Genomic DNA, 8945 nt, shown 5'->3' with positions numbered 1-8945 from the left:
ATCTCTGGCCAGTCTGGCAGTCTGGTCTACAGAGTGAGTTCCAGGAAAGGCGCAAAGCTACACAGAGAAACCCTGTCTTGAAAAACAAAAAAAAAAAAAAAAAAAAAAAAAGATTGAGCCATAGTTTACCTTAAAATAAATTATAAAGTTATATATCCTAATTATAAGCACTCCAAAGAAAAAAGTATTAGACCAAATACTGTGGTTTATAGTCTAGTGGTATCTATAATACCGTGTTTAATGTCAACTGATTGTAGAAACTGAGAAGATCTAAAGAGGAAAGAGGTTATTTATTATCATAATACATTTCCTCCTCCTGATCAATTCTATACCAGCCTGCTCTGTTCTCAAGACTGACCCTTACATACTGTATTAGTGAATTCCCTTGCTCCTGTTAGATCCAGCCAGTTGTCCTTCACTGAATGGCATGGAGTGAAGTAGGGAATTCATTTCTCCTTCTCTGTTTAGGGGTCTCAGGTCTGATGAATGTGTCTTTCTCCACATCAGCTGCTGCTCCTTCCAGACCTCAGGTTTTCCTAAAGTCCACCTTTGCAAAAGTAACTTCTCAAATTCTGATTTTGGTATTCTATCTACTTCTTTCTAAGATCTAGACTGGTAAAAGAGCAAAATGGTTCTTTCTGGACTATTCAATACAAAGTTTCTTTTTTTTTCTCTATCTCTTTCTTTTTTGATTTTTCAAGACAGGGTTTCTCTGTGTGGCCTTGGCTGTCCTGGAACTCTGTAGACCAGGCTGACTTTGAACTCACAGAGATGCACCTAACTCTGCCTCCGAGTGTTGGGATTAAAGGCATACACCACCACTGACTGGCTCAAGGTTTCTTTTTTATGCTTTTCAAAACATAGCACTGCCCAGCTATGGTGGCATAGTCCTGTAATCTTAGCATCCAGGAAGACACCCCTGTGCTGTGGGATGTTCTGTATGTTAAATGTGTTGCTCTGATTGGTTAATAAATAAAACACTGATTGGCCAGTAGCCAGGCAGGAAGTATAGGCAGGACAAGGACAGAGGAGAATTCTGGGAAGTGGAAGGCTGAGTCAGAGAGACACTGCCAGCCACCGCCATGACAAGCAACATGTAAAGATACCAGTAAGCCACAAGCCATGTGGCAACTTATAGACTAATAGAAATGGGTTAATTTAAGATATAAGAACTAGATAACAAGAAGCCTGCTGTGGCCGTACAGTTTGTAAGCAATATAAGTCTCTGTGTGTTTACTTGGTTGGGTCTGAGCAGCTGCAGGACTGGCGGGTGAGAGAGATTTGTCCTGACCGTGGACCAGGCAGGATCAGAAAAACTCCAGCTACACCCCTGAAGTGGTATTTGCTCTGCCCATGACCTTGGGCTATAGGGCCCTTAAGGAGGCAGTGCTTCTTGCAGTTCTGACCTCTTAAAAGGTAAGGGAGTCCCTTCTCCCTTCTCCCTAATGCCTGGTGTGGTATAACTGCCAGGTGGATTCACTCCAGTCAGATCAGAGGATGATTTCAGCTGTCTCCTGCATTCTGTATTCATGAGTGTATTTCCACAATTTACCCTAATAAATTTCCCTAATACTCCTTAACCAGATTTCTGTGGATTTATCGATTATCTGGCCCCCAGACTAGATAGTTATTATAATTTTCCTTAGTCATGATAAAAATACATTAGATATAAACTTTAGACTCACAAAAATAGGATAGATGATATTTTCTTTAATTTTGCCAAATATAGACTAGATATTGTAACTGTAATTCTTGCTTGATAACTGTTTTTGTTATATATAATTTTACTGTGTTAAAGTTAAAACCTTCATTTTTGATTAGACAGAAAAGGGGAAGTGCTGTGGGATGTCTTTCTGTATTCTGTGAATATGTGAGGCTCCCATCGGATAATAAATAAAGCTGTTTTGGCCTATGGCAAGAAAGCTTACAGACAGGTGGGAAATCCAATCAGAGACAGAGAGATGAAGAGCAGAGTTAGGAGAGATACCAGCTGCTGCTGAAGGAGCAATAAGATGCCAGCAGACCGGTAACGCCACAGCCATGTGGCAACATATAGATTAATAGGAATGGGTTAATTTAAGATGAAAGAGCTAGCTAGCAAGAATCTGAAGCCATAGGCTATACACTTTGTAATTAATATAAGATTTTGAGTAATTATTTTATAAGTGGCTGTGGGACCTTGGGGCCAGGCAGGACCAGAGAAACTTCCATCTACAACCCTCCCTTCTTCTTCTAACATATTATGGGATTCATAGATAGTAAAATGGTTCTATGGCAAATTAACACATCCATGATCTCACATGGATGGGGCAGAAGCAGCTGAAGCATATTCATTCAACAGGAATCCCAAATAATTTTTAATAGACTATTAACATAGTACTACTAACTACAGTCTTCCTGTTGGACATTAGCTACCTACATTTATTCATGATGTGTATCAGTTATTTCTATTTTTAGTCCTATAACCATGGTTTTTCTAACTCCCAACCTCACCCTGTAGATGTAATCAACCGTCTTATTAAATAAGAAACACAGAACCGATTCAGAGAAGAAAGCCAAGAGGTCAGAGCTAAGAGCCTTACCCTTCCTGCTTCAGGGATCCTCTTCAGCCAAGAGAGCTCTCCGAAAAGGGGCCTACTTCCTGTGTGTTTGTCTTTATATAGTCTTTGTGTTCTGCCTTCTCATTGGTTGTAAACCCAAACACATGACTGCCTCATCACTGCCTGTCTATAGAGACTTCCAGGTCTTCTATGGTTGGGATTGAGATTAAAGGCATGTGTCTCCAATGCTGGCTGTATCCTTTTACACACAGAGATCTACCTAGCTCTGTCTACCAAGTGCTGGGATTAAAGGCATGCGCCACCACTGCCACACTCTTGCTATGGCTCTAAAAGCTCTGACCCCCAGGCAACTTTATTTATTAACATACAATTAAAATCACATTTCAGTACAAATAAAATACCACCATATCACCCTGTCTGCTTTATTCTCTATTATTACATCTTTGGGGTTTTTGTTTTATTTTGTTTTTCCTTCAGTGTGAGATCATGCAGTATTTTCCTTTTTCAGTCTGACTTATTTTACTTAGCATGATTTTTCTAAGCTCAGCCATTTCCAAGTTTTCATGAGAAAAATTTCATGAAAGTGGGACTGGAGAGCTGGAGAGCTGGCTGGGGGTTTAAGAGCATTTGTTCTTGCAAAGGACCTGGGTTCAGTTCCCAGCACCCATATAGTGGTTAACAACCATCTATAACTCCAGTTCCAGGGGATCTGATGTTCTCTTCTGGCCTTCACAAGCACCAAACACACACAGTGCATAGGCATATACGAAGGCAAAACACTCATACAGATAAAATAAAATATTTAAAAAAATTTAAAGTCTTAGAGGTTTTTTAAAATATGACCTCAAAACCACAGATATCAAAAACAAAAATATATAAACATGCATCAGACTGAAAAGCTTCCACATACACCCATAATCTCAAGTCCTCTTGAGGTTGAGGCAGAAGGATCACCATGAACTCTAGGGTAGCATGAGCAACATAGGAGCTACAGGCCAGTCTGGGCTAGATATCAAGAGCCTGTGCCCAGACCAGACCAAATCAAGCCAAACCCTGTAGATGTAATTCTAAACGGTCTTATTAAATAAGAAACACAGAGCCAAATAAAGAGTTAAAAGCGCAGAGATCGAGCAGTAGCCAAGAGCTAAGACCATCTTATCTTACCACTTGCTGCAGTCCTTCCCCTGAGAGAGAGACCTTCTTCCTGTGTCCTATCTTTTTATTGCCTTTCTGTTCTGCCTTCTCATTGGTTCTAAACCCAACCTCACAACTTCCTTGTCACTGCCTGTCTATACAGACCTCCAAGTCTCTATGGTTTGTACTGAGATTAAAGGTTCGGGTCACCTCTTGGCTGTGTTCTTGAACACACAGAGAGTCTGCCTGCCATGTGATCAGATTAAGGGCGTGTGCCACCACTGCCGGACTTCTGCTAAATGGCTTGCTCTTAGCTCTGATCTCCAGACAACTTAATTAACATACAAATAAAATCACATTTCAGCACAAATGAAATATCACCATAAAACCCCCAAAAGACTTCTGCACAGAAAAGGAAATGATTAACAGAGTAAAGAGAGAACGTGTGAAATGAGTTGAATATTCTCAAACCATAATGCTAATAAAGGACTAATTTCCAACTTTGATAGGGAATTCAAACAACTAACAAGAAATAAAAACAAATAACCCTATTTTTAAAATGTGCACATGACTCAAACAGCCAAAGAACATAAATGGGAGGGCAAGATGGGTCAGAAGCAAGATGGTTGCCATTAATCCTGGCAACCTGAGTTCAATTCTCTGAGCTTCCATAATGGAAGGAGAATACTGGTTCCTGCAAGTTGTCCTCTCACCTTTATACACATGCTGTTGCTTGTGTGCTTGTACACATCTACAACACACACACACACACACACACACACACACACACACAGTGATATTGTGTTCCCCAAAATAGTGTGCACCCTAATAAACTTATCTGGGGTCAGAGAATAGAACAGCCACTAGATATAGAGGCTAGAAAATGGTGGCATACACACCTTTAATCCTAGCATTCCAAAGCCACACTGGAAACAGCCAGGTATGATGGCACACACTTTTAATCCCAGGAAGTGATGGCAGGAAACAGAAATATATAAGGTATATAAGGTGTGAGGACCAGGAACTAGAGCCTGGTTAAGCTTGTTAAGCTTTTAGCAGCAGTTCAGCTGAGATCCATTTGGATGAAGACACAGAGGCTTCCAGTTTGAGAAGTTGAAGTGAGATTAGATGTGGCCTGTTCTGTCTCTCTGATCTTTCAGCGTCCACCCCAATATCTGGTTCCAGATTTGTTTTTATTAATAAGACCTTTTAAGATTCGTGCTACACACACACACACACATACACACACACACACACACACACACACACACACACACACACACACACGAAGAAATTTAATTTTAAAAAGACAAGTAATTGGCCAACAGGCATGTGAAAAAAAAATATCCAACACCCCTAGTCACCAAAGAATTACATTTTAAACACATGGAGAGTCAAGCGAAGTGGCTCATACTTGTAATTTCAACATCAGGGAGGAATTGGCAGAAGGATCATGGCTTCAAGGCTAGATCCTATCTCAAAATCAAACAAGTAGACAACCAAACAAAACCACAATGAGTTGTCACACCAATCCCGTTATCACTCTTTCCTCCAAAGACAAAGGAAAACAGCGTATCTCGTTGGTGAGAATTTAAATTATGCATATGACAAAACAAATTGAAATTTTCAGAATATTAAAAATAGCTAGTACACAATGCTCTGAAAATTTACTTATGGTTGGGTATACAGCAAAAGGGAATGAAATTGACATTGATACAATAAAAGTCATTTCTGGGCTGGAGAGATGACTTAGAGGTTAAGAGCACTGAGGACCTGAGTTCAATTTCCAGCAACCACATGGTGGCTCACAGCCATCTGTAAAGAGATTTGGTGTCCTCTTCTGGCATGCAGGCATACATGCAAGCAGAACACTGTATACATAATAAATCATAAATGTTGTGTGTCACTACATGGGTGTGTGAGTTCAAAGGAATCCGTAGAAAGAAGACTCAGAGGCATCTTCAGAATGAATCTAGCCTTTCATGGCTGCAGGGGGGTCCAGTCTGGAAGGACTGAAGCACTATCCCTTCGCCTAGGGCATTTTTATTACTCTCTATTTACAGCTTAGTCAGTTAATTTCCATACCTTTAAAGCAACCTAAAAGGAGCTCCCAGAGATAAAATGCCAAGTGCAAATTACTTGATTTCTCAGGTACCACGGGGTTCCTGAACCAAGTTTTGCATAGGCCTTTGATCCTTGGGAGACTCTCTGATCCTTGACTCTCAGCAATTATTCACATAGGGCTATAAGACAAACAAAAGGTGTGGTTAAACAAAGGAAGGATTAGGGCTAGGTGCTACTCTTTGGAGCCAGGCCAGGAGCTCAGCAGGAATGCAGCCACAAATAAATCTAAAAAAAAAAAAAACCCAAGAGTTGTCAAACTTCCATTGTGTTGATATAAGGAAGAAAAATAAAAAGGAGTAACTGTGCCTTGAACAACTAACTCCACATACTTTGCCCTTCCCTTGACAAGCTCTTTCAATCCTGTCAGGCCTTTGAGATTGATACTACTGCACCATTTTACGTAGCAGAGGACGGGCTCAGAAGAGTCTCAGTTGCCGGTAATGTGGAACTCACATTAGAACAAAATGTTCTCAAACAAAATATCACTTTTTTCTACTTTCCTAATAAACCTGGATTCCAAAGCCAAATGTCTACATTCCCCCCACCCCCAGGCTTTTGCTTGAAGGATATTGTCTCCTGATTACTGACTTAAGATCTTCCAAATAGTTTTTTTTACTTATAGAATAGGATTTCACATAGAAACCTGTTTGTTTTCTAATGAGAGAGAAATAGGGGGGATGCAGATGGGAGGGAAGTGTGGAGGAGCTGGGAGGAGTACAGGGATGGAAAACTATAACCAGAGTATACTATGTGAGAAAAATATATAATTTCAATAAAAGGAAAATAAAAAGATGTTTCTTCATGTCCACATTCATTACAGAATTCTTCACAATAGAAGAAACATGAAATCCATTGTGCTGAACAGTTTTATGTCAACTTGACACAATCTAAAAGTCATCTGAGAGTAGGGAACCTCAATTAAGAAAATACTTCCATAAGATTGGGCTGTACACAAGCCTGTAGGGCATTTTCTTAATTAGTGATTGATGTGGGAGGACCCAACCCATTATGGGTGATGCCATCCTGGGTTGGTGGCCCTAGGTTCTATAAGAAACCAGGCTGACCAAACCACAATGAACAAGCCAGTAAGTAGCACCCCTCCATAGCCTCTGCTTCAGTTCCTGCCTCCAGACCTGCTTGAGTTCCTGTCCTGACTTCCTTCCATGATGAACAATGATATGGAAATGCAAGCCAAAGAAACCCTTTCCTCCCCAACTTGCTTTTGGTCATGGTGTTTAATCACAGCAAGAGTAACCCTGACTAAGACATCCATTTAAGCATCCTTCAGTGGATCAGGACAATATGATACATACATAATGGAACACTCTTCAGCCATAAAAGGAAACCCTATCATTTGCAGCAGTTTGGGTGTAAATGGAGAACACTATGCTAAGTGAAATAAGCCAGGCACAGACACAAACATAACCTAACATGTAATCTAAAATGATCTCATGTGTAACCTAAAATGGTTGAACTCAAGAAAGTGCAGGTATCAGGACTCATGGGGGATGTACTAAAGGATACCAAGTTTCACTTGGAATAAGTTCTGTACACCTGCTGTATATCATAATTTCAATGAATAATAATGTATCCTTGCAAACTGCTTAAGAGCCTTTAAGTGTTCTCACCACGAAGAAACATTACATGTGTTCTCATCCTATAATGTACTTATAGGGAAGCATGAGGTTGTACTCCATATATAAATATAAATATAGGCAATAAATATCCATTTGCTTATGCAATTTACAATTATTTGAATATAATCTCAGTTACAGAATTAATCCAAAGCTGTAATTTGAATCCAGAAGTTTTATCTTCAGAGTTCCTTAAAAATATTCATTTTCTGACCCTACTCAGAAAAAGTCTGTAATTTACAAACTTAAACTACAGGCCTATAGTTTACCTAAAAGAAAATATAAGGTCTATGGAATTATAAGGTAATGATAAGTCTTCTGCTGTAGAATATTAAGATGTGTTACTTTTGTTTATGTTGCATTTGTTTATCTCTGTGAAGCTGTGTTACTGTGCCTGCCTAAAACACCTGATGGTCTAATAAAGAACTGGTCAATAGCAAGGCAGGAGAAAGGATAGGCGAGGCTGGCAGGAAGAGAGACTATATAGAAGGAGAAATCTGGCAGGAGAAAAAAAAAAGAGAGAGAGATATGAAGGAGTGAGGAGGAAATCTAGCAGCCAGAGAAGGATGACTCTAGGGGCCAGCCACCCAGCTACACAGCAAGGTTTACAGAAGTAAGAGAATGAGAAAAGCCCAGAGGCAAAAGGTAGCCGGGATAATATAAGTTAAGGAAATAAGTCAAGCTGAGGCCGGGCATTCATAACTAAGAATAAGCCTCTATGTGTGATTTATTTGGGAGCTGGGTGGCAACGCTCCCCCCACCCCCACCCCACCCCCCCACCCCCCCCCCCACCTCCAAAGTAAAAAACAAACAGCAACAGTCTTCACTGTCCTTTCATTTACCTTCAAAATCCATTCTTTCTACTTGTTTCCTCAAAAGTTACAGATACAACAGCACTACTTCAGAGACTGGCAAACAGCAGCTGTAGAGTAGTGTGAGGGCTGTAGAGTGCATACATACCATCTGCAAGATCCTGGGTTCTTGCCAGAGCACACCCCCTCCCCAGAGGCAGACAAATAGATTGGAAACTCACAGACACAAAGTAAAAGAAGACAACCAGAGAATCAGAATTTTAGAACAAGATAAGACCTTAGAATGAATGCATCTAGCCAAGCTCTGAGAAAGGAAAAGGCTTCAGGAAAGGAGTATAGACTCACTGTCATGTAGCTAATTTCTTGTAATTTGAGAATGATAATTTGGGTCTGCTCTTACTAGTGATAGGGCAGATGAAATAAAACAAGTCAGTACTAAAACACTGTTGTTATTTTTTATTTTTTCGTTTTTTTCTTTTGGTTTTTTGAGACACAGTTTCTCTGTAACAGCCCTGCTGTCCTGGATCTTGCGCGGTAGCCCAGGCTGGCCTTGAACTCACAGATATGCGCCTGCCTCTGCCTCCTGAGTGCGCAATTAAAGGTGTGTGCCTCCACCCGCCCCCATTGTTTTCATTTTAACATATATGAGAGTTAGAAAAATAGGACACCTGTCACACATC

This window comes from Peromyscus californicus, unplaced genomic scaffold, assembly GCF_007827085.1.
Source record: "Peromyscus californicus insignis strain IS unplaced genomic scaffold, ASM782708v3 Scaffold_15__1_contigs__length_86483966, whole genome shotgun sequence".
NCBI lineage: Eukaryota > Metazoa > Chordata > Mammalia > Rodentia > Cricetidae > Peromyscus > Peromyscus californicus.
This window is presented reverse-complemented; position numbering follows the sequence as displayed.